The sequence below is a fragment of the Myotis brandtii genome, unplaced genomic scaffold (genome assembly GCF_000412655.1).
Source record: "Myotis brandtii unplaced genomic scaffold, ASM41265v1 scaffold2414, whole genome shotgun sequence".
NCBI classification, from domain to species: domain Eukaryota; kingdom Metazoa; phylum Chordata; class Mammalia; order Chiroptera; family Vespertilionidae; genus Myotis; species Myotis brandtii.
The window spans coordinates 75,825-84,828 of NW_005359117.1; positions in this window are offsets into that span (position 1 = coordinate 75,825).

Sequence of the window (9,004 nt, forward strand, 5' to 3'; positions counted from 1 at the left end):
CAGTCGCACGCTGGGCACTGGGAGGGCAGCGGGCACGAGCCCGTCAGCTAGGGGTGAACAGCTCGCAGAGCTCCTGACCGCCGGGGCCCTGGAGGACAAACGAGAGATAGGGGACTGGGAGGTGGTGGAAACAGGTGGCAGGAAGGGGGATAGAGAAAGGGGGGAGACAGAGAGAGAGAGAGAGAGAGAGAGAGAGAGAGAGAGAGGAGAAGGAGATGCAGAGAGAATCACACAGAAAAGACAGACAGAGAGAGAGGTGGGGGGCAGTGAGAGAGAGAGAGAGAGAGAGAGAGAATTCGAGCAGCAACATGTGGTTGTGTTATCTCTCACTTCTCATGCTGGAGCACCCGGAGTCGTCTTCTGCTGATCCCCCTCTCCATGAGGGCAAGCACACAATGTACACACTCACACTCACACACACACTCACACACGCACATGCCCATGCCCACAGAGGCGCACAGATCCACCACCTCTACACCTTCCCGCGCACACACACTCCAGACAGCCCAGCTGCCGGCCCTCATCCCCACACAGGCGGCACCAGCCCTTACCTTGCCCCAGAAGCAACACGTGTCTGGGCCAATAGTCCCTCTGTCCAGAGGGCCAGCAACTGCCTCCCTGACCCAGAGCTGCTGGAGGGGGCACCTAGGGCTCAGCACCCCAGCCTGGCAGCAGGCTTGATCAATGCCCACATTGCGATGGCTGTTTAGGTGGCCTGCAGGAAGCCGAGCCATTTGTTTTGTCAGAGCGTAACCATGACAATCACCCCATGCGCACACGCTGGTGCTACTCTCCCCTCACCCCGCCCCTCCCCCTTTCTCCCCAGCACAGGAGAAAGCAGGAGGCCACTTAGCAGCCTCTGCTAATTCCTGCTGGGGCCAATGGCGAGGACCTGGCCAGTGCGAACAGGTCTGCGGGCAGCTCCTCCCTGGGAAACGGAGCACCGTGAAGGGCCTGCCCGGCCCTGGGGACCCTCTGCATGGGACCACAGCCAAGCTGGCCTCCCCTACATCTCCCTGTCCCCTGGCAAGTCCATTCTAGGGCCAAATGATACAAGCTGTCAATCCATTCCCCCCCTCCCCCCTCGGCCATGATGCAGCCAAGCAGATGGCTCTGCCCATAGCTGGGCATGGGCAGGATAGCTACTGAGACCTTGGGTCATGCCTGTCTGACCTTAGAGTCCCCGAGTCATCCCCTCCTGCCCCGGTCATGCCAAAGCCACAAGGGAAATGTCAAGGCCTTTAAGTGGAGCTCTGGGAAGCATCAGACCGGAGGCCTGGCCTCTGGGTACAACGTTGGACAGCCCACAGAGCCAGAGGTTTATCCTGATCAGGGACAGATAGATCTAGAAGCCAAGAGGTCTGCCAGGTGGGACTGTGAAACCTCACTTTGGAGTCTAGAGTTAAAGGGTCCCCAGTTGAGAGGGTAGGTGCCCCAGAAGCACAGGGCAGAGCTAGTGATCACACACCTACGCAGCTCATTTAATCCTTATAAAAACCCCAAGGAGAGGGGCTTTATTCCAATTTTATAGAGAAACTGCAGATTTGAGAGGGGGGATGACTTGCCCAAGGCCACACAGCAAGGAGGTGGCAGGGCAGGGATGCAAATTCATGCCGGTCAGATTCCCCTGCTGGGAAGTTTCCATTCCGCCGGCTTGGTCTTTTATATCTGTCACCGCTTGAATCCCCGAGAGCTGTCAGTCCCACCAGACCTTCATTAAACATCAACCCGAAACCCTGTCACTGCAGGTGTCCGCCAGCTTGAGAGGGGATGCCCAGGAAGAGAATTTTGGAGAACAGTCTGGAGGGAGGGATCTGGGGGTACTGCTGGGAGGGGCAAATGGAGGGTGGGTGGAGAGGAAAGGGTAGTAGCTAGCCTGTGGGAACACAAACTTCTCCAGCGTGGCTATTTTGCCTCGGCTGCTTCTGCATGCTTGCTAGGGTGTGGGATCAGCCGTAAGTAGAAAATGAGGGTTTGGGGAATGGAATGCTGACTTTGTCATAATGAGGACTAATCCAGATACAAGGCAAAACCCACTTCAGTTAATACTTACGGTCACCCACAATGAACCCGACTTTGGTTCCAGTGCTTAGAGAAGGTGATGGTGAGCAAGACCCAGATTCCAGGTACTTGGCCACATGGGGAAGAGGCACAAGGATTCCCAGCCAGCCTCTGTCCCACTCGACAGTTCCCTAAAGTCTTTGCACATTCACTGTCCATTGAATCCTCACGATCACCCAGTGCCATCTGTAGAATCATCCCTGCTCTAGATGGGCGGGACCTGAGGCTGACAGGTGACAGACATGCCTGGCACCTGGAGTGGCTCTGAGCCCCTTTTCAGCTCAGAGGGTTCCCGATTCCTCAAGGTCAGGGACTAGGGCTTAAGGGCACAGCCACTTAGAATTCTGAGCCTTCCTCCAGGCTCCCAAAGCCACATGAAGTTCTAGATCTCTGTCCCCCACTTAGCTCCCCATCCGGGTTCCACATCCACTGGTTATCCTTTCAACTCGGTCATTCCAAGCCTGGAACTTGCATTTCAGGACCAAGGTTCCCCGGGAATCAAGATCAGCTTGGTTGAGTGGCCATAGGCCGTGAAGAAGAAATGAGAGGTGGCAGGTGACAGAGGATCTGAGAGTGAATGAAAGGGGGGCGGGGCATGTAGAGAAGGCTGCCAGCTTGGTGGCATTTTCCAGAGCTGACTCTGCTTAAACATTCAGGGTTTCCTTATCCATTGCATTACTTCCCAGGGTTGTCGTAGCCAATGACCACAAACTGGGTGGCTTAAAGGAACAGGCATTTATTCTCTCACAATTCTGGAGGCTGGAAGTCTGGAGTCAGGGCCGGGATCCCTGTGAAGGCTCTTGGGGAGGTCCTGCTGGCGTCTTCCAGCTTCTGGGGGCTGCCAGCACTCCTTGGCGTCCCTCAGCTTACAGACGCCTCACTCGGATCCCTGCCTCTGCTTTCGCATGGCCATCTTCCCTGAGCCTCTCTGGGTCTCCATGTGTCTGTCACCAAACCTCCCTTTCCTTTCTCTTATGAAAACGCCCCTGGTGGTGAATTAAAGTCCCCCTGAGTCCAGTACAACCTCATCTTAACTTGACGGTATTTGCAAAGACCCTGTTCCAAAGGCTACATTCACATACCAGGGGTTAGGACTTGGGGGGCACAATTCATCCTATTCAGAAGGAAATAAAGAAGGACATGAGATGGGCATGACTCCTAAGGGCCAGTCCTTGGGGTTTACAGACAGTGGGAAAGGAGGGGAAAGCAGGTGGTGGCCAAATGTGGACTCGCGCTGGACTGCCTGTGCTCAAGCTCTGACGCTGTCATTCCCTGGCCGTGTGGCCTCAGGGAAATTACTGAACCGCCCTGTGCCTCAGTCTCCAAGCTCTAAAATGAGGAGTGCTGTTATGAGAATCGAATGAGTTAATGTTTGCAGATTAAACCTCCTTCCTGATTCTTGCAGCAGTTGGAGAAATCAGGTAGACAGTCTGGAGGGGCAGCAAGAGAGGAGAGGTGTGTCCAGAGGGGATCCCAGCGAGGAGAGAAGTAGTAGATTCCTCCCACTCCCAGACACACTCTTTTCCCACCCACCCCTCTGTTTGCAGGAGTGGAAGCAATTGTGTGACTGTTTCTGCCCACATGGAGGAAAACAAGTCTCAGAAATGTGTACTTAACACAGTCTGAGAAGGGAAGGCTAGTCTTCCAGTGACTCAAGCTGGGGGCCCAGGGCAGGGCTGACAGGCAGATCAGGAAGGCCCGGGTGGGGCTCGGGCTCAGGTGGGAATTGGTTCTTTCCTCAGAACATCCTGAGCAGGGTGGCCAGGCTGCACAGACATTGCACCTGAGATGACCCCTGTGTCAGGTATAAATCCTGATGGGGCTGGACCCAGCTGAGTATGGCTGTGGGATGAAAGGGGAGCAGGTCCAAGCTTTGGAGGCAGTTGGGCTGACATGTGCCACACATTCTTGGCCAAAAAAACCTCATTACATCCTCCCTCTCTTTACCTTCCCCTTGCAAACCCTCATCTGCTGCTAGAAATTGCATGAATGGACCCAGTTTTCCTCCCCTCCATGTATCTATGTCATGGGCCATGTGACTAGGAGGTTCCGCCTCTAAGAAGGTGGAATATAGCTCCACCCCTTCACCTGGGGTTCAGCCTCATGACTTAACCAATGAGATGTTGGCGGGTATGAAAGGCTTGTAAATTGCTTGGCTGATTTGGTCTGCTCTCTTGTGTCTGTGCCCTCATTGCCATGAGCAGAACAGGCCCCACTGGTGGTGGAGGAGTGACACACAGAGCAGGACCAAACCTCCTCGGTGAAGCCCAGCCAAGATCAACCAACTCTTCGCTGATCTTCATTGCCATGAGCAGAACAGGCCCCACTGGTGCCAGGAGGAGGAGTGACACACAGAGCAGGACCAAACCTCCCCAGTGAAGCCCAGCCAAGATCAACCAACTCTTCGCTGATCTAGAAAAAAGGTTGGTTGAAGTCACTGAGATTAGAATGGTTTGGTTTTCAGCATTTTCTGGCAATAGCTACCTGATATGCCACCCCTTGTAGATTTCACCGTCTTGATGTCTTTTGGGCACATCCATCATCTCCATCCCTCTGCCTCAGTTCCAGCCTCCTACTAGCTTCCCACCTGGGCTCCCTGTCTTCAGTCTCACGTACTCCCATCCATTCCCCAGGCTGCAACCACCCTACCTGTTATCCCCTTTCTCAACCCAGCCTAAAACCCTTCAATGACACTCCAATGGCTTTTAGCAAAAAGTTCCCCTTCTTAGCTTAGCAGTCAAGGCCCTTTTTGATCTGTCCCTGACCTCTCCCTGGCCCTTCTCATGCCCAGTCACCCACATGGACTTCTCAGCCACATGGAATGACTTGTGGTTCACTGACTTCATGTAGTTTCATACCTCTGGGGTTTTGCCTGTGTTGATCCCTCCATTTAGAAGATACCTTCCCTTCTCCATCTTCTACTTGTCTGCAAAGGAGAGCTGAAGTAGCATCTCCTTGAGGAAGACTAACTTGCCCAGTTAGATAACCTGACTGAGGGGCCACAGTTCCCATGACCAGCACAGGGCTTGGCGTACAGTAGGTGCTCATATTGGGTGAATAAATGAATGCAGGAATGAATGAATGAGCCTCTCCCAAGGGCAGTATCATGTTTAACATATGCCTTTATTTGTTAGCATCTAATGCTGACCCTGACACCTGCCAGGGCTTCATCAAGATTTGCTGGATAAGTGAATAAATGAGCACCTGACTCTATCATCTCAGTGTTCCAAAGAGTCCTATCAGGCTGCCCCTCTCACACCCAGAGGAAATGGCAAAACCGGGAAGAAGGTGGGAGGGAGGTAGTGACATATGAGGGGCAGGGAAGGTGGGGTCCAGCTGCTCTTAGTCCAAGCAACTAGAGTTGCATTGTCTATGGAGAGTTTAAAAACAATCACACAGACTAAAATCAGTCTGCATTTTGTTTTCACGCTGCATTGGTGAAGTAAAACAATGTCAGCGATGAAAGGGTCCTCCCCAGTGACTCCTCCCACCGCCTCTGCCTTGGGGCTTATAGCCTTGGTATAATGGTCCCAAGTGTGGGTCAGACTCCAGGAAGCCCTGGCAGGGTCAGGGGACACACAGCTAGGAGAGACAAAGTCAGGATTTGCACCCAGGTCTGCATGCCTCCGAGTGCACATCTTCATCTTTTCCAGGTCCTGTCCCCAGCTGGCCCTCGAGTTTGGTCTCCTCTTGCCCAGGGCTGCCACCCTTGGACTTGGGCAGAACTCGTCAGCCTGGAGGCTGCTTTCCTTGCCTTTGGTAGCATGAGTCTTGGGAAAGAGGCCACCCTGGCCTGAGGGACCAGTCTTCCTTCAGCCACTTAGACTGGCCTAAATGATGACACCTGACACTGCTGCCCATCCCCCACCATCAAACCTCTGAGTCGGGAGACTGGCCCTGAGCCTGGGCTCATCCTGTGCTATTTGTGGGGACCACCTCTCCTCTCTGAGGCTTGGTCCTCTCATCCTGCCTCCCCCTGGTGAATGCAGCCCTGTCCATCCCATGGTGCAGCCAGCTCCCTGGACGCTCTCCCCAGTTCTGCTGCCACCAGGATGACCAGGCCGTCCTCATCTTCCTCCAGGATGACTACGGTAGCCTTCTGGCTCCTGCTTTCCCTCAGGCCCCTCCAACCTCGTCTCCATGCAGCAGCCAGAGTGAACCTGGCAAAGCATCAACCCTGCTCCCATGACACCCTGATTAAACCTGTGAATGCTTCCCATCTTTCTCAGGATGAAGACACAGGCCCTCTGTACTTCACCCAACAAGGACCACCCGCAGGCCTGGTCCCTGCCAGCTTCTCCCACTTCACTCGCACTCCACACCTTCCAGAAACACCCGCTTCCTTGCAGGCCCTCACGGGCTCTGGGCTACCTTCTGACCCAGGGTTTGTCCAGACTGTTCCCTTTCCCCAGAACATTCCTTCCTCCTCTCTTTGTTAACACCTCTACTTCTTCAGGTGTCAGTTCAAGCATCACTGCCTCAGGGGACCCTCCTGGGTGAATCCCCCCTTTCAGGCTCTCATTGCCTCAGCACCTAAATATTTAACACTTTGCTATGGGATCATGGGATGGGTGTCTTTCTCCCCTACTCAATGCAAATGAAGGCCAGGACCTCATCACTTTGGGCAACTGTATGGTCACACATAGCATGATGCCTGGCACAGGGTGGCACTCTGTACATATTTGTTGAATAAGTGACATGAAATGAAACCATTGATGAAAAAGATTTTATTAAAAAGTCACCTCTCTCTCTCTCTCTCTCTCTCTCACACACACACACACACACACACACACACACACACACACCCACACAGTTCCACGTAATCTTTAGAGCAGTCCCCAGAGAAGTTTTTGCTGTTGTTTGTTTTGTCTCAATTCAACAAATATTTGAGTGTCTCCTCTGTTTATAAAAAATATAAATCCTAGCTACCCCCTTGGAATTATTATTACGCCCACTTTACAGATTAGGAAAACCGACAGTCAGAAAAGCTAAGGGACCGTGCCCAAGTCTCCTGGTTTAGAAGCAGAGCCTGGTAGGAATCCAGACATAGTTCCTGGCACATGGAGGGGCTTGATCTCTGCCTGCTGAGCTCAAGTGGGTTCCGCCTGCACCCCCAGTGCACGTCCCCACGCCTGCTGCCTCTCCAGGAGGTGGGCTCCTGGAGCTTGCAGATGACTGCTGGCAGGGGTCAGTGCTGACGGGAGAAGCCCGCTTTGCCATCGGGTGCCTGTTTCTTATTCAGGACCTGTTACCGTACGTGGTGCCTTGGTACAAACAAACAGGCAGTGACAACTCCTGGCTTCAAAGCCTCCCCGGGGTCAGGAGCACAGCTCAGCCTGGGGCCCCGGGCAGCTCAGTGAGGTGGGGAGAGAAAGAGGCTGGGGCCGAAGCAGGCATCTCAGAACAGGTGGCTGCTCGAGAGCGATTGGAAAGAGGCGAGGGAGGGCTGCTCAGGGGACAAGAAGGGCTGACTCTCTGAAGCGATTACTCTTGTAGCTCACTCTTCCAGCTCGTTAAAAATAGACACGTTGCAAAGAGGGAAAGGAGGAAAACAGATCAAACAAATTCTTGCAGTGCGGTCAGGAGCACTTCCGTGTGTTTCTTGCCCTCCCGTCTCTCAGGCGTTCTGCCCAGGAGAGGAGGATAATGCGTTTCTAGTTCCTGAAATCTGCAGGCCAACCTGGGACACCGTGAGCGTTCCCACTCAAGCACTACTTCACATCATCCTCCAAACAGCCCGGGCAGCTTTTGCTGTTGTTTTATTTCAAGTCAACAAATATTTGAGTGAAGACAGACACTAACTCTACCGCCACGAATTCTACATTCTATATTCTCAAGACCATTAAAGATTTGGTCTTGCGAATGCTACGAAGGGGAGAATTTGAGTGACATAACTCAGAGTCACTAGGGTGGGAGTTGGTCCGTTGGATTGGGAAGCCAGGGGAGGCTTCTCTGAGGAGGTGGCATCTGAGCTGAAGCATGAGGGAGGAATCCAGCTGTTTAAAGAACGGGGCAGAGGAGAAGTCAGAGACAGAGCAGCAGGTGCAAAGCATGGGAAGGGGGCTGTGGACTCAGGCAGAGAAAGGAGATGACACCAGCCGGGCACGGTGAGAGTGGCCCACGCTGAGTGGAGGGTAGGCAGGAGGTGACAGGGAACAGTGCAGGTGACTGTGGAGTTGGATTTTTACTCTGAAAACCATGGACAGTCCCTGAAAGGTTACAATAGGGGAGAGATATGCTCTTGTTTACATGTATGGTATCAGCCTGCCCACTGAGTAGCAAATGAATTGGAGTGGGGTAAGCTGGGAGAATGTGAGTGGGGATGTTATTGTGGGAATAGAAGTAACAGACGATGGCGATGGCGGTGACTGAGATCAATGAATAGGTTGGGTGTGGCAGGGGGAGGGAAAGGGAAGAATATAGGCTGAGTCGTACTTAAGCAAACAGGTCTTGCAGGACCAGATAATTAAGAGGGGGCAGGGACTAGACTATTGGCTGATTCCGATTGCTAGCCCCCCTGCCCCCCAAAATGTCTTACTTTCCCCATCATTCGAGCAAGCGTGCTTACAGAAGCCAGAAATAGCAAGGTTACTTCCTGGAATTAACAGAACAAAGGACCATCTGTGTTTAGTGGAAAATCTTAAACGGCAGTTCCTACAAAATTTATGGGAACAAGATGGAGTGCCTATGGTTCAGATGGAGGGCGAGGGACAGGATGGAGTCAGCCCTTTCAAGGCCCATTGTTCAGGTTGGGCACCAATTGCAAATACCATAAGAGCGGGGACCACGCCTGCCATTGCTGTTGCTCTGTGCCCCCAGCAACTACAGCCTAGCACGTAGTAGGTACTGGGTAAGTAGTTATTGAAGACTGAAGGGAGGAGATGCAAAGAAACCAAAGACATGACCTCTTTCTTCAAGGAGCTTATGTTATACTAGAGCAGTG